The following is a 23,643-nucleotide window of genomic DNA, read 5'->3' on the forward strand; positions in this document are numbered from 1 at the left end:
GTAATTATAAACAATGTAATAAACGAGTATGTATCTCAACAATTTGATGTAATTGTAACCAGAGTACTAAAGCCGAGTAAATATCTCAACTCGTTGAAGTAATTGTAACCAAAGTACAAAAAATGATTACATAGCTCATCTCTTAGAGGTAATTGTAACTAGTCTAATAAACTATTACATATCTCAGCTCTTCCAAGCAATTGTAAACAAAATGTAATAAATAACAGCTTAGATGACCTCTTCGATGCATTTAATAGTCTTCAGTTTACATAATAAAACTAATTATCATGCAGGTCAAAGGTCTTGGTGAGGTCGATGAACATCATGTAGAGTGGTTGACCTTGCTCTGTGTTCTTCTCTTGGAGTTGTCGTATGGAAAATATCCTGTCTGTCGTCGACCTGCCTGCATTAAAGCCGCACTGGGATTCCAGGTGCACACTGTCCGCCAGCAACTGCAGCCTGTTGAATATAATGCGGGCATACACGTTGCCAACGATGCTCAGAAGCGAGATCAAGCGAGATCCCTCTGTAATTATTACAGTCACTGAGGTCGCCATTGTTTTTGTAAACGGTATCTCGCGCATGTCTTGGGGATCCGCTCCTTCCTCCCAGCAGAGACAAAGTAGCTCATGCAGTGGCTGAAGCAATGTTTGTTTCCCACGTTCGATAGCTTCGGGCGGGATGATGTCACTACCTGGTGCTTTGTCGTTTGGAAGGGAGTCGATTGCTTTGCTGAGCTCCTCTAAGGTGGGCACTTTGTCGAGCTCATCCATGGTGGGCAGTTTTTATGCTGCTAGGGGCCGCATCGGTGACTGACATTTCTTGGGAGTATAGCTCTAGGTAGTGTTCCACCCATCTGGCCATCTGTCATACTTAATGCAAAATAATGGTGAAAGACAAACGTTAATTCAAATAAAGCATCGCACACATACACACGAATGCAACAAGTGTATACAGACATGATGTCTTCCGTCGTCATACTATATACACCGGCTAATCAACAATAACTACTGAAAAGTGTTTAATTCAATTTTTAAATTCACAAAAAATGTGAGAAATACAATAAAACTCAAGAAATCTTTATTTGTTGGTATTCTGCAGCGTAACAAATGGAACGTAACGCCCAGTGTAATTTCGACAATTTAGAACAAATCTTCATATGCGACAAAAAGATTTCAAAGAAACTATATATGTAATCTTTACTGGTTCGATCTACAAGTAAATAACTCCAGGATTCAGTTTATGGTGTACATTTCAAAAGGGAAATGGGATGAAATTATCTCGAAGTAATTGTAAGCAAAGTGTACTAAAAGATTACATAGCTCGCCTCTTTGAAGTAATTATAAACAATGTAATAAACGAGTATGTATCTCAACTATTTGATGTAATTGAAACCAGAGTATTAAAGCCGAGTAAATATCTCAACTCGTTGAAGTAACTGTATAACTGTAAAAAGAGTAATAAATAAGTATATATCTCAATTCTCTGAAGTAATTGTAACCAAAATACAATAAATGATTACATAGCTCATCTCTTCAAGGTAATTGTAACTAGTCTGATAAACTATTACATATCTCAGCTCTTCCAAGCAATTGTTAACAAAATGTAATAAATAACAGCTTAGATGACCTCTTCGATGCATTTAATAGTCTTCAGTTTACATAATAAAAACTAATTATCATGCAGGTCAATGGTCTTGGTGAGTTCAATGAACATCATGTAGAGTGGTTGACCTTGCTCTGTGTTCTTCTCTTGGAGTTGTCGTATGGAAAAGATCATGTCTGTCGTCGACCTGCCTGCTTTAAAGCCGCACTGGGATTCCAGGTGCACACGGTCCACCAGCAACTGCAGCCTGTTGAGTATAATGCGGGAATACACTTTGCCAACGATGCTCAGAAGCGAGATCCCTCTATAATTATTACAGTTACTGAGGTCGGCATTGTTTTTGTAAACGGTATCTCGCGCATATCTTGGAGGACCGCTCCTTTCCTCCCAGCAGAGACAAAGTAGCTCATGCAGCAGCTGAAGCAATGTTGGTTTCCCACGTTCGATAGCTTTGGGCGGGATGCTGTCACTACATGGTGCTTTGTCGTTTGGGACGGAGTCGATTGCTTTGTTGAGCTCCTCTAAGGTGGGCACTTTGTCGAGCTCCTCTATGGTGGGCAGTTTTTATGCTGCTAGGGCTGCATCGGTGACTGACATTTCTTGGGAGCATAGCTCTGAGTAGTGTTCCACCCATCTGGCCATCTGTTGCTCGCAGTCAGTGATCTCCTCTCCCGTCAGAGATTTCTGGCGGACGATCCCTTTCACCATAGGGCCTAGAGCCTTCTTGATATCACAGTACATACCTTGGATGTTTCCGGATTCGGCACTGCGCTGGAGTCCTTCACATAGTTGTTACCAGTACTCGTTCGCGCACTGTCTAGCGATGTGTTGGGTGTTGCTTCGAGCACTTCTGAGATCAGCAAGCGTCCGTTCATTAGGGCATTTTTTGTAAGCTTTGAAGGCTTTTCATTTGTCTTCGATTATTGGTTCTATCCTTGATAGATGTGCGCTGAACTAGTGCCAAACGTGGCCATGGCTGTGCTGTAGATGACACCCTTCATGGCGCTCCACATGGCTGTGGCATCGTGATCTGGCAGGTCTTGGAGTGCCTGGTCCAGGGCTAGTATGAGAATACAAGAGTATATCACAATTATGCTCATGCAGCTCTGAGATTTTTTCAGAGACGTACGAAAATTCAATCAAAATCCAATTAAACATTTTATAATTTCATTTGTATTAAATGTTCTAATTCGAGGTTATTAAAAGCTTATTACATGAATAAACTGCACAATTTTGCAGGTGCCACATTTTACTTAAATAAAAACAGACACCATGAAAAAGGAAAAATCAGCCAAATATATTCATATATTACCAAAACATAATGCAAATAGACTTTTTTTTATATAAATTATTACAAAAAGTGCACATGTAAGATTTATAAATTCTTTGGTTGATCTTTTTTATTCTGGCTGTGTCATACAGGAAATGTTTTTTAAACTAAACAGGCACTGGATATTTAAAATCAGTTATAATCCTTATTACTGCAGCATATATACTTGTTAATCATTCTGACCAAGCATTATGCTATAAGAATTGCATTGCATAAATGGAAATATATTGTACTGCAAACCCACTTCCTCACATCCGACCCTGTTATCTGTTCAATGAATGTATTCTACAAGTATGCTCAGTGGCACGAATATGTGTTTTCTCTGAAATGTTTCAAACTTAATGCAAAATAATGGTGAAAGACAAACGTTAATTCAAATAAAGCATCACACACATACACACGAATGCAACAAGTGTATACAGACAGGATGTCTTTCTTTGTCATACTATTTACACCGATAAATCAACAATAACTACTTAAAAGTGTTTTATTCAATTTTTAAATTCGGAAAAATGTGAGAAATACAATAAAACTCAAGAAATATTTATTTGTTGGTATTCCGCAGCGTGACAAATGGAACGTAACGCTCAGTGTAATTTCGACAATTTAGAACAAATGTTCATAACCGACAAAAAGATTTCAAAGACACTATATATGTAATCTTTACTGGTTCGATCTACAAGTAAATAGCTGCAGGATTCAGCTAATGGTGTACATTTCAAAAGGGAAATGGGATGAAATTGTCTCGAAGTAATTGTAACCAAAGTGTACTAAAAGATTACATAGCTCGCCTCTTTGAAGTAATTATAAACAATGTAATAAACGAGTATGTATCTCAACAATTTGATGTAATTGTAACCAGAGTACTAAAGCCGAGTAAATATCTCAACTCGTTGAAGTAATTGTAACCAAAGTACAATAAATGATTACATAGCTCATCTCTTAGAGGTAATTGTAACTAGTCTAATAAACTATTACATATCTCAGCTCTTCCAAGCAATTGTAAACAAAATGTAATAAATAACAGCTTAGATGACCTCTTCGATGCATTTAATAGTCTTCAGTTTACATAATAAAACTAATTATCATGCAGGTCAAAGGTCTTGGTGAGGTCGATGAACATCATGTAGAGTGGTTGACCTTGCTCTGTGTTCTTCTCTTGGAGTTGTCGTATGGAAAATATCCTGTCTGTCGTCGACCTGCCTGCATTCAAGCCGCACTGGGATTCCAGGTGCACACTGTCCGCCAGCAACTGCAGCCTGTTGAATATAATGCGGGCATACACGTTGCCAACGATGCTCAGAAGCGAGATCAAGCGAGATCCCTCTGTAATTATTACAGTCACTGAGGTCGCCATTGTTTTTGTAAACGGTATCTCGCGCATGTCTTGGGGATCCGCTCCTTCCTCCCAGCAGAGACAAAGTAGCTCATGCAGTGGCTGAAGCAATGTTTGTTTCCCACGTTCGATAGCTTCGGGCGGGATGATGTCACTACCTGGTGCTTTGTCGTTTGGGAGGGAGTCGATTGCTTTGCTGAGCTCCTCTAAGGTGGGCACTTTGTCGAGCTCATCCATGGTGGGCAGTTTTTATGCTGCTAGGGGCCGCATCGGTGACTGACATTTCTTGGGAGTATAGCTCTAGGTAGTGTTCCACCCATCTGGCCATCTGTCATACTTAATGCAAAATAATGGTGAAAGACAAACGTTAATTCAAATAAAGCATCGCACACATACACACGAATGCAACAAGTGTATACAGACATGATGTCTTCCGTCGTCATACTATATACACCGGCTAATCAACAATAACTACTGAAAAGTGTTTAATTCAATTTTTAAATTCACAAAAAATGTGAGAAATACAATAAAACTCAAGAAATCTTTATTTGTTGGTATTCTGCAGCGTAACAAATGGAACGTAACGCCCAGTGTAATTTCGACAATTTAGAACAAATCTTCATATGCGACAAAAAGATTTCAAAGAAACTATATATGTAATCTTTACTGGTTCGATCTACAAGTAAATAACTCCAGGATTCAGTTTATGGTGTACATTTCAAAAGGGAAATGGGATGAAATTATCTCGAAGTAATTGTAAGCAAAGTGTACTAAAAGATTACATAGCTCGCCTCTTTGAAGTAATTATAAACAATGTAATAAACGAGTATGTATCTCAACTATTTGATGTAATTGAAACCAGAGTATTAAAGCCGAGTAAATATCTCAACTCGTTGAAGTAACTGTATAACTGTAAAAAGAGTAATAAATAAGTATATATCTCAATTCTCTGAAGTAATTGTAACCAAAATACAATAAATGATTACATAGCTCATCTCTTCAAGGTAATTGTAACTAGTATAATAAACTATTACATATCTCAGCTCTTCCAAGCAATTGTTAACAAAATGTAATAAATAACAGCTTAGATGACCTCTTCGATGCATTTAATAGTCTTCAGTTTACATAATAAAAACTAATTATCATGCAGGTCAATGGTCTTGGTGAGTTCAATGAACATCATGTAGAGTGGTTGACCTTGCTCTGTGTTCTTCTCTTGGAGTTGTCGTATGGAAAAGATCATGTCTGTCGTCGACCTGCCTGCTTTAAAGCCGCACTGGGATTCCAGGTGCACACGGTCCACCAGCAACTGCAGCCTGTTGAGTATAATGCGGGAATACACTTTGCCAACGATGCTCAGAAGCGAGATCCCTCTGTAATTATTACAGTTACTGAGGTCGCCATTGTTTTTGTAAACGGTATCTCGCGCATATCTTGGAGGACCGCTCCTTTCCTCCCAGCAGAGACAAAGTAGCTCATGCAGCAGCTGAAGCAATGTTGGTTTCCCACGTTCGATAGCTTTGGGCGGGATGCTGTCACTACATGGTGCTTTGTCGTTTGGGACGGAGTCGATTGCTTTGTTGAGCTCCTCTAAGGTGGGCACTTTGTCGAGCTCCTCTATGGTGGGCAGTTTTTATGCTGCTAGGGCTGCATCGGTGACTGACATTTCTTGGGAGCATAGCTCTGAGTAGTGTTCCACCCATCTGGCCATCTGTTGCTCGCAGTCAGTGATCTCCTCTCCCGTCAGAGATTTCTGGCGGACGATCCCTTTCACCATAGGGCCTAGAGCCTTCTTGATATCACAGTACATACCTTGGATGTTTCCGGATTCGGCACTGCGCTGGAGTCCTTCACATAGTTGTTACCAGTACTCGTTCGCGCACTGTCTAGCGATGTGTTGGGTGTTGCTTCGAGCACTTCTGAGATCAGCAAGCGTCCGTTCATTAGGGCATTTTTTGTAAGCTTTGAAGGCTTTTCATTTGTCTTCGATTATTGGTTCTATCCTTGATAGATGTGCGCTGAACTAGTGCCAAACGTGGCCATGGCTGTGCTGTAGATGACACCCTTCATGGCGCTCCACATGGCTGTGGCATCGTGATCTGGCAGGTCTTGGAGTGCCTGGTCCAGGGCTAGTATGAGAATACAAGAGTATATCACAATTATGCTCATGCAGCTCTGAGATTTTTTCAGAGACGTACGAAAATTCAATCAAAATCCAATTAAATATTTTATAATTTCATTTGTATTAAATGTTCTAATTCGAGGTTATTAAAAGCTTATTACATGAATAAACTGCACAATTTTGCAGGTGCCACATTTTACTTAAATAAAAACAGACACCATGAAAAAGGAAAAATCAGCCAAATATATTCATATATTACCAAAACATAATGCAAATAGACTTTTTTTTATATAAATTATTACAAAAAGTGCACATGTAAAATTTATAAATTCTTTGGTTGATCTTTTTTATTCTGGCTGTGTCATACAGGAAATGTTTTTTAAACTAAACAGGCACTGGATATTTAAAATCAGTTATAATCCTTATTACTGCAGCATATATACTTGTTAATCATTCTGACCAAGCATTATGCTATAAGAATTGCATTGCATAAATGGAAATATATTGTACTGCAAACCCACTTCCTCACATCCGACCCTGTTATCTGTTCAATGAATGTATTCTACAAGTATGCTCAGTGGCATGAATATGTGTTTTCTCTGAAATGTTTCAAACTTAATGCAAAATAATGGTGAAAGACAAACGTTAATTCAAATAAAGCATCACACACATACACACGAATGCAACAAGTGTATACAGACAGGATGTCTTTCTTTGTCATACTATTTACACCGATAAATCAACAATAACTACTTAAAAGTGTTTTATTCAATTTTTAAATTCGGAAAAATGTGAGAAATACAATAAAACTCAAGAAATATTTATTTGTTGGTATTCCGCAGCGTGACAAATGGAACGTAACGCTCAGTTTAATTTCGACAATTTAGAACAAATGTTCATAACCGACAAAAAGATTTCAAAGAAACTATATATGTAATCTTTACTGGTTCGATCTACAAGTAAATAGCTGCAGGATTCAGCTAATGGTGTACATTTCAAAAGGGAAATGGGATGAAATTGTCTCGAAGTAATTGTAACCAAAGTGTACTAAAAGATTACATAGCTCGCCTCTTTGAAGTAATTATAAACAATGTAATAAACGAGTATGTATCTCAACAATTTGATGTAATTGTAACCAGAGTACTAAAGCCGAGTAAATATCTCAACTCGTTGAAGTAATTGTAACCAAAGTACAATAAATGATTACATAGCTCATCTCTTAGAGGTAATTGTAACTAGTCTAATAAACTATTACACATCTCAGCTCTTCCAAGCAATTGTAAACAAAATGTAATAAATAACAGCTTAGATGACCTCTTCGATGCATTTAATAGTCTTCAGTTTACATAATAAAACTAATTATCATGCAGGTCAAAGGTCTTGGTGAGGTCGATGAACATCATGTAGAGTGGTTGACCTTGCTCTGTGTTCTTCTCTTGGAGTTGTCGTATGGAAAATATCCTGTCTGTCGTCGACCTGCCTGCATTAAAGCCGCACTGGGATTCCAGGTGCACACTGTCCGCCAGCAACTGCAGCCTGTTGAATATAATGCGGGCATACACGTTGCCAACGATGCTCAGAAGCGAGATCAAGCGAGATCCCTCTGTAATTATTACAGTCACTGAGGTCGCCATTGTTTTTGTAAACGGTATCTCGCGCATGTCTTGGGGATCCGCTCCTTCCTCCCAGCAGAGACAAAGTAGCTCATGCAGTGGCTGAAGCAATGTTTGTTTCCCACGTTCGATAGCTTCGGGCGGGATGATGTCACTACCTGGTGCTTTATCGTTTGGGAGGGAGTCGATTGCTTTGCTGAGCTCCTCTAAGGTGGGCACTTTGTCGAGCTCATCCATGGTGGGCAGTTTTTATGCTGCTAGGGGCCGCATCGGTGACTGACATTTCTTGGGAGTATAGCTCTAGGTAGTGTTCCACCCATCTGGCCATCTGTCATACTTAATGCAAAATAATGGTGAAAGACAAACGTTAATTCAAATAAAGCATCACACACATACACACGAATGCAACAAGTGTATACAGACATGATGTCTTCCGTCGTCATACTATATACACCGGCTAATCAACAATAACTACTGAAAAGTGTTTAATTCAATTTTTAAATTCACAAAAAATGTGAGAAATACAATAAAACTCAAGAAATCTTTATTTGTTGGTATTCTGCAGCGTAACAAATGGAACGTAACGCCCAGTGTAATTTCGACAATTTAGAACAAATCTTCATATGCGACAAAAAGATTTCAAAGAAACTATATATGTAATCTTTACTGGTTCGATCTACAAGTAAATAACTCCAGGATTCAGTTTATGGTGTGCATTTCAAAAGGGAAATGGGATGAAATTATCTCGAAGTAATTGTAAGCAAAGTGTACTAAAAGATTACATAGCTCGCCTCTTTGAAGTAATTATAAACAATGTAATAAACGAGTATGTATCTCAACTATTTGATGTAATTGAAACCAGAGTATTAAAGCCGAGTAAATATCTCAACTCGTTGAAGTAACTGTATAACTGTAAAAAGAGTAATAAATAAGTATATATCTCAATTCTCTGAAGTAATTGTAACCAAAATACAATAAATGATTACATAGCTCATCTCTTCAAGGTAATTGTAACTAGTCTAATAAACTATTACATATCTCAGCTCTTCCAAGCAATTGTTAACAAAATGTAATAAATAACAGCTTAGATGACCTCTTCGATGCATTTAATAGTCTTCAGTTTACATAATAAAAACTAATTATCATGCAGGTCAATGGTCTTGGTGAGTTCAATGAACATCATGTAGAGTGGTTGACCTTGCTCTGTGTTCTTCTCTTGGAGTTGTCGTATGGAAAAGATCATGTCTGTCGTCGACCTGCCTGCTTTAAAGCCGCACTGGGATTCCAGGTGCACACGGTCCGCCATCAACTGCAGCCTGTTGAGTATAATGCGAGAATACACTTTGCCAACGATGCTCAGAAGCGAGATCCCTCTGTAATTATTACAGTCACTGAGGTCGCCATTGTTTTTGTAAACGGTATCTCGCGCATATCTTGGAGGACCGCTCCTTTCCTCCCAGCAGAGACAAAGTAGCTCATGCAGCAGCTGAAGCAATGTTGGTTTCCCACGTTCGATAGCTTTGGGCGGGATGCTGTCACTACATGGTGCTTTGTCGTTTGGGACGGAGTCGATTGCTTTGTTGAGCTCCTCTAAGGTGGGCACTTTGTCGAGCTCCTCTATGGTGGGCAGTTTTTATGCTGCTAGGGCTGCATCGGTGACTGACATTTCTTGGGAGCATAGCTCTGAGTAGTGTTCCACCCATCTGGCCATCTGTTGCTCGCAGTCAGTGATCTCCTCTCCCGTCAGAGATTTCTGGCGGACGATCCCTTTCACCATAGGGCCTAGAGCCTTCTTGATATCACAGTACATACCTTGGATGTTTCCGGATTCGGCACTGCGCTGGAGTCCTTCACATAGTTGTTACCAGTACTCGTTCGCGCACTGTCTAGCGATGCGTTGGGTGTTGCTTCGAGCACTTCTGAGATCAGCAAGCGTCCGTTCATTAGGGCATTTTTTGTAAGCTTTGAAGGCTTTTCATTTGTCTTCGATTATTGGTTCTATCCTTGATAGATGTGCGCTGAACTAGTGCCAAACGTGGCCATGGCTGTGCTGTAGATGACACCCTTCATGGCGCTCCACATGGCTGTGGCATCGTGATCTGGCAGGTCTTGGAGTGCCTGGTCCAGGGCTAGTATGAGAATACAAGAGTATATCACAATTATGCTCATGCAGCTCTGAGATTTTTTCAGAGACGTACGAAAATTCAATCAAAATCCAATTAAACATTTTATAATTTCATTTGTATTAAATGTTCTAATTCGAGGTTATTAAAAGCTTATTACATGAATAAACTGCACAATTTTGCAGGTGCCACATTTTACTTAAATAAAAACAGACACCATGAAAAAGGAAAAATCAGCCAAATATATTCATATATTACCAAAACATAATGCAAATAGACTTTTTTTATATAAATTATTACAAAAAGTGCACATGTAAGATTTATAAATTCTTTGGTTGATCTTTTTTATTCTGGCTGTGTCATACAGGAAATGTTTTTTAAACTAAACAGGCACTGGATATTTAAAATCAGTTATAATCCTTATTACTGCAGCATATATACTTGTTAATCATTCTGACCAAGCATTATGCTATAAGAATTGCATTGCATAAATGGAAATATATTGTACTGCAAACCCACTTCCTCACATCCGACCCTGTTATCTGTTCAATGAATGTATTCTACAAGTATGCTCAGTGGCATGAATATGTGTTTTCTCTGAAATGTTTCAAAATTAATGCAAAATAATGGTGAAAGACAAACGTTAATTCAAATAAAGCATCACACACATACACACGAATGCAACAAGTGTATACAGACAGGATGTCTTTCTTTGTCATACTATTTACACCGATAAATCAACAATAACTACTTAAAAGTGTTTTATTCAATTTTTAAATTCGGAAAAATGTGAGAAATACAATAAAACTCAAGAAATATTTATTTGTTGGTATTCCGCAGCGTGACAAATGGAACGTAACGCTCAGTGTAATTTCGACAATTTAGAACAAATGTTCATAACCGACAAAAAGATTTCAAAGAAACTATATATGTAATCTTTACTGGTTCGATCTACAAGTAAATAGCTGCAGGATTCAGCTAATGGTGTACATTTCAAAAGGGAAATGGGATGAAATTGTCTCGAAGTAATTGTAACCAAAGTGTACTAAAAGATTACATAGCTCGCCTCTTTGAAGTAATTATAAACAATGTAATAAACGAGTATGTATCTCAACAATTTGATGTAATTGTAACCAGAGTACTAAAGCCGAGTAAATATCTCAACTCGTTGAAGTAATTGTAACCAAAGTACAATAAATGATTACATAGCTCATCTCTTAGAGGTAATTGTAACTAGTCTAATAAACTATTACATATCTCAGCTCTTCCAAGCAATTGTAAACAAAATGTAATAAATAACAGCTTAGATGACCTCTTCGATGCATTTAATAGTCTTCAGTTTACATAATAAAACTAATTATCATGCAGGTCAAAGGTCTTGGTGAGGTCGATGAACATCATGTAGAGTGGTTGACCTTGCTCTGTGTTCTTCTCTTGGAGTTGTCGTATGGAAAATATCCTGTCTGTCGTCGACCTGCCTGCATTAAAGCCGCACTGGGATTCCAGGTGCACACTGTCCGCCAGCAACTGCAGCCTGTTGAATATAATGCGGGCATACACGTTGCCAACGATGCTCAGAAGCGAGATCAAGCGAGATCCCTCTGTAATTATTACAGTCACTGAGGTCGCCATTGTTTTTGTAAACGGTATCTCGCGCATGTCTTGGGGATCCGCTCCTTCCTCCCAGCAGAGACAAAGTAGCTCATGCAGTGGCTGAAGCAATGTTTGTTTCCCACGTTCGATAGCTTCGGGCGGGATGATGTCACTACCTGGTGCTTTGTCGTTTGGGAGGGAGTCGATTGCTTTGCTGAGCTCCTCTAAGGTGGGCACTTTGTCGAGCTCATCCATGGTGGGCAGTTTTTATGCTGCTAGGGGCCGCATCGGTGACTGACATTTCTTGGGAGTATAGCTCTAGGTAGTGTTCCACCCATCTGGCCATCTGTCATACTTAATGCAAAATAATGGTGAAAGACAAACGTTAATTCAAATAAAGCATCGCACACATACACACGAATGCAACAAGTGTATACAGACATGATGTCTTCCGTCGTCATACTATATACACCGGCTAATCAACAATAACTACTGAAAAGTGTTTAATTCAATTTTTAAATTCACAAAAAATGTGAGAAATACAATAAAACTCAAGAAATCTTTATTTGTTGGTATTCTGCAGCGTAACAAATGGAACGTAACGCCCAGTGTAATTTCGACAATTTAGAACAAATCTTCATATGCGACAAAAAGATTTCAAAGAAACTATATATGTAATCTTTACTGGTTCGATCTACAAGTAAATAACTCCAGGATTCAGTTTATGGTGTACATTTCAAAAGGGAAATGGGATGAAATTATCTCGAAGTAATTGTAAGCAAAGTGTACTAAAAGATTACATAGCTCGCCTCTTTGAAGTAATTATAAACAATGTAATAAACGAGTATGTATCTCAACTATTTGATGTAATTGAAACCAGAGTATTAAAGCCGAGTAAATATCTCAACTCGTTGAAGTAACTGTATAACTGTAAAAAGAGTAATAAATAAGTATATATCTCAATTCTCTGAAGTAATTGTAACCAAAATACAATAAATGATTACATAGCTCATCTCTTCAAGGTAATTGTAACTAGTCTAATAAACTATTACATATCTCAGCTCTTCCAAGCAATTGTTAACAAAATGTAATAAATAACAGCTTAGATGACCTCTTCGATGCATTTAATAGTCTTCAGTTTACATAATAAAAACTAATTATCATGCAGGTCAATGGTCTTGGTGAGTTCAATGAACATCATGTAGAGTGGTTGACCTTGCTCTGTGTTCTTCTCTTGGAGTTGTCGTATGGAAAAGATCATGTCTGTCGTCGACCTGCCTGCTTTAAAGCCGCACTGGGATTCCAGGTGCACACGGTCCACCAGCAACTGCAGCCTGTTGAGTATAATGCGGGAATACACTTTGCCAACGATGCTCAGAAGCGAGATCCCTCTGTAATTATTACAGTTACTGAGGTCGCCATTGTTTTTGTAAACGGTATCTCGCGTATATCTTGGAGGACCGCTCCTTTCCTCCCAGCAGAGACAAAGTAGCTCATGCAGCAGCTGAAGCAATGTTGGTTTCCCACGTTCGATAGCTTTGGGCGGGATGCTGTCACTACATGGTGCTTTGTCGTTTGGGACGGAGTCGATTGCTTTGTTGAGCTCCTCTAAGGTGGGCACTTTGTCGAGCTCCTCTATGGTGGGCAGTTTTTATGCTGCTAGGGCTGCATCGGTGACTGACATTTCTTGGGAGCATAGCTCTGAGTAGTGTTCCACCCATCTGGCCATCTGTTGCTCGCAGTCAGTGATCTCCTCTCCCGTCAGAGATTTCTGGCGGACGATCCCTTTCACCATAGGGCCTAGAGCCTTCTTGATATCACAGTACATACCTTGGATGTTTCCGGATTCGGCACTGCGCTGGAGTCCTTCACATAGTTGTTACCAGTACTCGTTCGCGCACTGTCTAGCGATGTGTTGGGTGTTGCTTCGAGCACTTCTGAGATCAGCAAGCGTCCGTTCATTAGGGCATTTTTTGTAAGCTTTGAAGGCTTTTCATTTGTCTTCGATTATTGGTTCTATCCTTGATAGATGTGCGCTGAACTAGTGCCAAACGTGGCCATGGCTGTGCTGTAGATGACACCCTTCATGGCGCTCCACATGGCTGTGGCATCGTGATCTGGCAGGTCTTGGAGTGCCTGGTCCAGGGCTAGTATGAGAATACAAGAGTATATCACAATTATGCTCATGCAGCTCTGAGATTTTTTCAGAGACGTACGAAAATTCAATCAAAATCCAATTAAACATTTTATAATTTCATTTGTATTAAATGTTCTAATTCGAGGTTATTAAAAGCTTATTACATGAATAAACTGCACAATTTTGCAGGTGCCACATTTTACTTAAATAAAAACAGACACCATGAAAAAGGAAAAATCAGCCAAATATATTCATATATTACCAAAACATAATGCAAATAGACTTTTTTTATATAAATTATTACAAAAAGTGCACATGTAAGATTTATAAATTCTTTGGTTGATCTTTTTTATTCTGGCTGTGTCATACAGGAAATGTTTTTTAAACTAAACAGGCACTGGATATTTAAAATCAGTTATAATCCTTATTACTGCAGCATATATACTTGTTAATCATTCTGACCAAGCATTATGCTATAAGAATTGCATTGCATAAATGGAAATATATTGTACTGCAAACCCACTTCCTCACATCCGACCCTGTTATCTGTTCAATGAATGTATTCTACAAGTATGCTCAGTGGCATGAATATGTGTTTTCTCTGAAATGTTTCAAAATTAATGCAAAATAACGGTGAAAGACAAACGTTAATTCAAATAAAGCATCACACACATACACACGAATGCAACAAGTGTATACAGACAGGATGTCTTTCTTTGTCATACTATTTACACCGATAAATCAACAATAACTACTTAAAAGTGTTTTATTCAATTTTTAAATTCGGAAAAATGTGAGAAATACAATAAAACTCAAGAAATATTTATTTGTTGGTATTCCGCAGCGTGACAAATGGAACGTAACGCTCAGTGTAATTTCGACAATTTAGAACAAATGTTCATAACCGACAAAAAGATTTCAAAGAAACTATATATGTAATCTTTACTGGTTCGATCTACAAGTAAATAGCTGCAGGATTCAGCTAATGGTGTACATTTCAAAAGGGAAATGGGATGAAATTGTCTCGAAGTAATTGTAACCAAAGTGTACTAAAAGATTACATAGCTCGCCTCTTTGAAGTAATTATAAACAATGTAATAAACGAGTATGTATCTCAACAATTTGATGTAATTGTAACCAGAGTACTAAAGCCGAGTAAATATCTCAACTCGTTGAAGTAATTGTAACCAAAGTACAATAAATGATTACATAGCTCATCTCTTAGAGGTAATTGTAACTAGTCTAATAAACTATTACATATCTCAGCTCTTCCAAGCAATTGTAAACAAAATGTAATAAATAACAGCTTAGATGACCTCTTCGATGCATTTAATAGTCTTCAGTTTACATAATAAAACTAATTATCATGCAGGTCAAAGGTCTTGGTGAGGTCGATGAACATCATGTAGAGTGGTTGACCTTGCTCTGTGTTCTTCTCTTGGAGTTGTCGTATGGAAAATATCCTGTCTGTCGTCGACCTGCCTGCATTCAAGCCGCACTGGGATTCCAGGTGCACACTGTCCGCCAGCAACTGCAGCCTGTTGAATATAATGCGGGCATACACGTTGCCAACGATGCTCAGAAGCGAGATCAAGCGAGATCCCTCTGTAATTATTACAGTCACTGAGGTCGCCATTGTTTTTGTAAACGGTATCTCGCGCATGTCTTGGGGATCCGCTCCTTCCTCCCAGCAGAGACAAAGTAGCTCATGCAGTGGCTGAAGCAATGTTTGTTTCCCACGTTCGATAGCTTCGGGCGGGATGATGTCACTACCTGGTGCTTTGTCGTTTGGGAGGGAGTCGATTGCTTTGCTGAGCTCCTCTAAGGTGGGCACTTTGTCGAGCTCATCCATGGTGGGCAGTTTTTATGCTGCTAGGGGCCGCATCGGTGACTGACATTTCTTGGGAGTATAGCTCTAGGTAGTGTTCCACCCATCTGGCCATCTGTCATACTTAATGCAAAATAATGGTGAAAGACAAACGTTAATTCAAATAAAGCATCGCACACATACACACGAATGCAACAAGTGTATACAGACATGATGTCTTCCGTCGTCATACTATATACACCGGCTAATCAACAATAACTACTGAAAAGTGTTTAATTCAATTTTTAAATTCACAAAAAATGTGAGAAATACAATAAAACTCAAGAAATCTTTATTTGTTGGTATTCTGCAGCGTAACAAATGGAACGTAACGCCCAGTGTAATTTCGACAATTTAGAACAAATCTTCATATGCGACAAAAAGATTTCAAAGAAACTATATATGTAATCTTTACTGGTTCGATCTACAAGTAAATAACTCCAGGATTCAGTTTATGGTGTACATTTCAAAAGGGAAATGGGATGAAATTATCTCGAAGTAATTGTAAGCAAAGTGTACTAAAAGATTACATAGCTCGCCTCTTTGAAGTAATTATAAACAATGTAATAAACGAGTACGTATCTCAACTATTTGATGTAATTGAAACCAGAGTATTAAAGCCGAGTAAATATCTCAACTCGTTGAAGTAACTGTATAACTGTAAAAAGAGTAATAAATAAGTATATATCTCAATTCTCTGAAGTAATTGTAACCAAAATACAATAAATGATTACATAGCTCATCTCTTCAAGGTAATTGTAACTAGTCTAATAAACTATTACATATCTCAGCTCTTCCAAGCAATTGTTAACAAAATGTAATAAATAACAGCTTAGATGACCTCTTCGATGCATTTAATAGTCTTCAGTTTACATAATAAAAACTAATTATCATGCAGGTCAATGGTCTTGGTGAGTTCAATGAACATCATGTAGAGTGGTTGACCTTGCTCTGTGTTCTTCTCTTGGAGTTGTCGTATGGAAAAGATCATGTCTGTCGTCGACCTGCCTGCTTTAAAGCCGCACTGGGATTCCAGGTGCACACGGTCCACCAGCAACTGCAGCCTGTTGAGTATAATGCGGGAATACACTTTGCCAACGATGCTCAGAAGCGAGATCCCTCTGTAATTATTACAGTTACTGAGGTCGCCATTGTTTTTGTAAACGGTATCTCGCGCATATCTTGGAGGACCGCTCCTTTCCTCCCAGCAGAGACAAAGTAGCTCATGCAGCAGCTGAAGCAATGTTGGTTTCCCACGTTCGATAGCTTTGGGCGGGATGCTGTCACTACATGGTGCTTTGTCGTTTGGGACGGAGTCGATTGCTTTGTTGAGCTCCTCTAAGGTGGGCACTTTGTCGAGCTCCTCTATGGTGGGCAGTTTTTATGCTGCTAGGGCTGCATCGGTGACTGACATTTCTTGGGAGCATAGCTCTGAGTAGTGTTCCACCCATCTGGCCATCTGTTGCTCGCAGTCAGTGATGTCCTCTCCCGTCAGAGATTTCTGGCGGACGATCCCTTTCACCATAGGGCCTAGAGCCTTCTTGATATCACAGTACATACCTTGGATGTTTCCGGATTCGGCACTGCGCTGGAGTCCTTCACATAGTTGTTACCAGTACTCGTTCGCGCACTGTCTAGCGATGTGTTGGGTGTTGCTTCGAGCACTTCTGAGATCAGCAAGCGTCCGTTCATTAGGGCATTTTTTGTAAGCTTTGAAGGCTTTTCATTTGTCTTCGATTATTGGTTCTATCCTTGATAGATGTGCGCTGAACTAGTGCCAAACGTGGCCATGGCTGTGCTGTAGATGACACCCTTCATGGCGCTCCACATGGCTGTGGCATCGTGATCTGGCAGGTCTTGGAGTGCCTGGTCCAGGGCTAGTATGAGAATACAAGAGTATATCACAATTATGCTCATGCAGCTCTGAGATTTTTTCAGAGACGTACGAAAATTCAATCAAAATCCAATTAAACATTTTATAATTTCATTTGTATTAAATGTTCTAATTCGAGGTTATTAAAAGCTTATTACATGAATAAACTGCACAATTTTGCAGGTGCCACATTTTACTTAAATAAAAACAGACACCATGAAAAAGGAAAAATCAGCCAAATATATTCATATATTACCAAAACATAATGCAAATAGACTTTTTTTATATAAATTATTACAAAAAGTGCACATGTAAGATTTATAAATTCTTTGGTTGATCTTTTTTATTCTGGCTGTGTCATACAGGAAATGTTTTTTAAACTAAACAGGCACTGGATATTTAAAATCAGTTATAATCCTTATTACTGCAGCATATATACTTGTTAATCATTCTGACCAAGCATTATGCTATAAGAATTGCATTGCATAAATGGAAATATATTGTACTGCAAACCCACTTCCTCACATCCGACCCTGTTATCTGTTCAATGAATGTATTCTACAAGTATGCTCAGTGGCATGAATATGTGTTTTCTCTGAAATGTTTCAAACTTAATGCAAAATAATGGTGAAAGACAAACGTTAATTCAAATAAAGCATCACACACATACACACGAATGCAACAAGTGTATACAGACAGGATGTCTTTCTTTGTCATACTATTTACACCGATAAATCAACAATAACTACTTAAAAGTGTTTTATTCAATTTTTAAATTCGGAAAAATGTGAGAAATACAATAAAACTCAAGAAATATTTATTTGTTGGTATTCCGCAGCTTGACAAATGGAACGTAACGCTCAGTGTAATTTCGACAATTTAGAACAAATGTTCATAACCGACAAAAAGATTTCAAAGAAACTATATATGTAATCTTTACTGGTTCGATCTACAAGTAAATAGCTGCAGGATTCAGCTAATGGTGTACATTTCAAAAGGGAAATGGGATGAAATTGTCTCGAAGTAATTGTAACCAAAGTGTACTAAAAGATTACATAGCTCGCCTCTTTGAAGTAATTATAAACAATGTAATAAACGAGTATGTATCTCAACAATTTGATGTAATTGTAACCAGAGTACTAAAGCCGAGTAAATATCTCAACTCGTTGAAGTAATTGTAACCAAAGTACAATAAATGATTACATAGCTCATCTCTTAGAGGTAATTGTAACTAGTCTAATAAACTATTACATATCTCAGCTCTTCCAAGCAATTGTAAACAAAATGTAATAAATAACAGCTTAGATGACCTCTTCGATGCATTTAATAGTCTTCAGTTTACATAATAAAACTAATTATCATGCAGGTCAAAGGTCTTGGTGAGGTCGATGAACATCATGTAGAGTGGTTGACCTTGCTCTGTGTTCTTCTCTTGGAGTTGTCGTATGGAAAATATCCTGTCTGTCGTCGACCTGCCTGCATTAAAGCCGCACTGGGATTCCAGGTGCACACTGTCCGCCAGCAACTGCAGCCTGTTGAATATAATGCGGGCATACACGTTGCCAACGATGCTCAGAAGCGAGATCAAGCGAGATCCCTCTGTAATTATTACAGTCGCTGAGGTCGCCATTGTTTTTGTAAACGGTATCTCGCGCATGTCTTGGGGATCCGCTCCTTCCTCCCAGCAGAGACAAAGTAGCTCATGCAGTGGCTGAAGCAATGTTTGTTTCCCACGTTCGATAGCTTCGGGCGGGATGATGTCACTACCTGGTGCTTTGTCGTTTGGGAGGGAGTCGATTGCTTTGCTGAGCTCCTCTAAGGTGGGCACTTTGTCGAGCTCATCCATGGTGGGCAGTTTTTATGCTGCTAGGGGCCGCATCGGTGACTGACATTTCTTGGGAGTATAGCTCTAGGTAGTGTTCCACCCATCTGGCCATCTGTCATACTTAATGCAAAATAATGGTGAAAGACAAACGTTAATTCAAATAAAGCATCGCACACATACACACGAATGCAACAAGTGTATACAGACATGATGTCTTCCGTCGTCATACTATATACACCGGCTAATCAACAATAACTACTGAAAAGTGTTTAATTCAATTTTTAAATTCACAAAAAATGTGAGAAATACAATAAAACTCAAGAAATCTTTATTTGTTGGTATTCTGCAGCGTAACAAATGGAACGTAACGCCCAGTGTAATTTCGACAATTTAGAACAAATCTTCATATGCGACAAAAAGATTTCAAAGAAACTATATATGTAATCTTTACTGGTTCGATCTACAAGTAAATAACTCCAGGATTCAGTTTATGGTGTACATTTCAAAAGGGAAATGGGATGAAATTATCTCGAAGTAATTGTAAGCAAAGTGTACTAAAAGATTACATAGCTCGCCTCTTTGAAGTAATTATAAACAATGTAATAAACGAGTATGTATCTCAACTATTTGATGTAATTGAAACCAGAGTATTAAAGCCGAGTAAATATCTCAACTCGTTGAAGTAACTGTATAACTGTAAAAAGAGTAATAAATAAGTATATATCTCAATTCTCTGAAGTAATTGTAACCAAAATACAATAAATGATTACATAGCTCATCTCTTCAAGGTAATTGTAACTAGTCTAATAAACTATTACATATCTCAGCTCTTCCAAGCAATTGTTAACAAAATGTAATAAATAACAGCTTAGATGACCTCTTCGATGCATTTAATAGTCTTCAGTTTACATAATAAAAACTAATTATCATGCAGGTCAATGGTCTTGGTGAGTTCAATGAACATCATGTAGAGTGGTTGACCTTGCTCTGTGTTCTTCTCTTGGAGTTGTCGTATGGAAAAGATCATGTCTGTCGTCGACCTGCCTGCTTTAAAGCCGCACTGGGATTCCAGGTGCACACGGTCCACCAGCAACTGCAGCCTGTTGAGTATAATGCGGGAATACACTTTGCCAACGATGCTCAGAAGCGAGATCCCTCTGTAATTATTACAGTTACTGAGGTCGCCATTGTTTTTGTAAACGGTATCTCGCGCATATCTTGGAGGACCGCTCCTTTCCTCCCAGCAGAGACAAAGTAGCTCATGCAGCAGCTGAAGCAATGTTGGTTTCCCACGTTCGATAGCTTTGGGCGGGATGCTGTCACTACATGGTGCTTTGTCGTTTGGGACGGAGTCGATTGCTTTGTTGAGCTCCTCTAAGGTGGGCACTTTGTCGAGCTCCTCTATGGTGGGCAGTTTTTATGCTGCTAGGGCTGCATCGGTGACTGACATTTCTTGGGAGCATAGCTCTGAGTAGTGTTCCACCCATCTGGCCATCTGTTGCTCGCAGTCAGTGATCTCCTCTCCCGTCAGAGATTTCTGGCGGACGATCCCTTTCACCATAGGGCCTAGAGCCTTCTTGATATCACAGTACATACCTTGGATGTTTCCGGATTCGGCACTGCGCTGGAGTCCTTCACATAGTTGTTACCAGTACTCGTTCGCGCACTGTCTAGCGATGTGTTGGGTGTTGCTTCGAGCACTTCTGAGATCAGCAAGCGTCCGTTCATTAGGGCATTTTTTGTAAGCTTTGAAGGCTTTTCATTTGTCTTCGATTATTGGTTCTATCCTTGATAGATGTGCGCTGAACTAGTGCCAAACGTGGCCATGGCTGTGCTGTAGATGACACCCTTCATGGCGCTCCACATGGCTGTGGCATCGTGATCTGGCAGGTCTTGGAGTGCCTGGTCCAGGGCTAGTATGAGAATACAAGAGTATATCACAATTATGCTCATGCAGCTCTGAGATTTTTTCAGAGACGTACGAAAATTCAATCAAAATCCAATTAAACATTTTATAATTTCATTTGTATTAAATGTTCTAATTCGAGGTTATTAAAAGCTTATTACATGAATAAACTGCACAATTTTGCAGGTGCCACATTTTACTTAAATAAAAACAGACACCATGAAAAAGGAAAAATCAGCCAAATATATTCATATATTACCAAAACATAATGCAAATAGACTTTTTTTATATAAATTATTACAAAAAGTGCACATGTAAGATTTATAAATTCTTTGGTTGATCTTTTTTATTCTGGCTGTGTCATACAGGAAATGTTTTTTAAACTAAACAGGCACTGGATATTTAAAATCAGTTATAATCCTTATTACTGCAGCATATATACTTGTTAATCATTCTGACCAAGCATTATGCTATAAGAATTGCATTGCATAAATGGAAATATATTGTACTGCAAACCCACTTCCTCACATCCGACCCTGTTATCTGTTCAATGAATGTATTCTACAAGTATGCTCAGTGGCATGAATATGTGTTTTCTCTGAAATGTTTCAAACTTAATGCAAAATAATGGTGAAAGACAAACGTTAATTCAAATAAAGCATCACACACATACACACGAATGCAACAAGTGTATACAGACAGGATGTCTTTCTTTGTCATACTATTTACACCGATAAATCAACAATAACTACTTAAAAGTGTTTTATTCAATTTTTAAATTCGGAAAAATGTGAGAAATACAATAAAACTCAAGAAATATTTATTTGTTGGTATTCCGCAGCGTGACAAATGGAACGTAACGCTCAGTGTAATTTCGACAATTTAGAACAAATGTTCATAACCGACAAAAAGATTTCAAAGAAACTATATATGTAATCTTTACTGGTTCGATCTACAAGTAAATAGCTGCAGGATTCAGCTAATGGTGTACATTTCAAAAGGGAAATGGGATGAAATTGTCTCGAAGTAATTGTAACCAAAGTGTACTAAAAGATTACATAGCTCGCCTCTTTGAAGTAATTATAAACAATGTAATAAACGAGTATGTATCTCAACAATTTGATGTAATTGTAACCAGAGTACTAAAGCCGAGTAAATATCTCAACTCGTTGAAGTAATTGTAACCAAAGTACAATAAATGATTACATAGCTCATCTCTTAGAGGTAATTGTAACTAGTCTAATAAACTATTACATATCTCAGCTCTTCCAAGCAATTGTAAACAAAATGTAATAAATAACAGCTTAGATGACCTCTTCGATGCATTTAATAGTCTTCAGTTTACATAATAAAACTAATTATCATGCAGGTCAAAGGTCTTGGTGAGGTCGATGAACATCATGTAGAGTGGTTGACCTTGCTCTGTGTTCTTCTCTTGGAGTTGTCGTATGGAAAATATCCTGTCTGTCGTCGACCTGCCTGCATTCAAGCCGCACTGGGATTCCAGGTGCACACTGTCCGCCAGCAACTGCAGCCTGTTGAATATAATGCGGGCATACACGTTGCCAACGATGCTCAGAAGCGAGATCAAGCGAGATCCCTCTGTAATTATTACAGTCACTGAGGTCGCCATTGTTTTTGTAAACGGTATCTCGCGCATGTCTTGGGGATCCGCTCCTTCCTCCCAGCAGAGACAAAGTAGCTCATGCAGTGGCTGAAGCAATGTTTGTTTCCCACGTTCGATAGCTTCGGGCGGGATGATGTCACTACCTGGTGCTTTGTCGTTTGGGAGGGAGTCGATTGCTTTGCTGAGCTCCTCTAAGGTGGGCACTTTGTCGAGCTCATCCATGGTGGGCAGTTTTTATGCTGCTAGGGGCCGCATCGGTGACTGACATTTCTTGGGAGTATAGCTCTAGGTAGTGTTCCACCCATCTGGCCATCTGTCATACTTAATGCAAAATAATGGTGAAAGACAAACGTTAATTCAAATAAAGCATCGCACACATACACACGAATGCAACAAGTGTATACAGACATGATGTCTTCCGTCGTCATACTATATACACCGGCTAATCAACAATAACTACTGAAAAGTGTTTAATTCAATTTTTAAATTCACAAAAAATGTGAGAAATACAATAAAACTCAAGAAATCTTTATTTGTTGGTATTCTGCAGCGTAACAAATGGAACGTAACGCCCAGTGTAATTTCGACAATTTAGAACAAATCTTCATATGCGACAAAAAGATTTCAAAGAAACTATATATGTAATCTTTACTGGTTCGATCTACAAGTAAATAACTCCAGGATTC

The sequence above is a fragment of the Sinohyriopsis cumingii genome, chromosome 16 (genome assembly GCF_028554795.1).
Source record: "Sinohyriopsis cumingii isolate HCF-2022 chromosome 16, ASM2855479v2, whole genome shotgun sequence".
NCBI lineage: Eukaryota > Metazoa > Mollusca > Bivalvia > Unionida > Unionidae > Sinohyriopsis > Sinohyriopsis cumingii.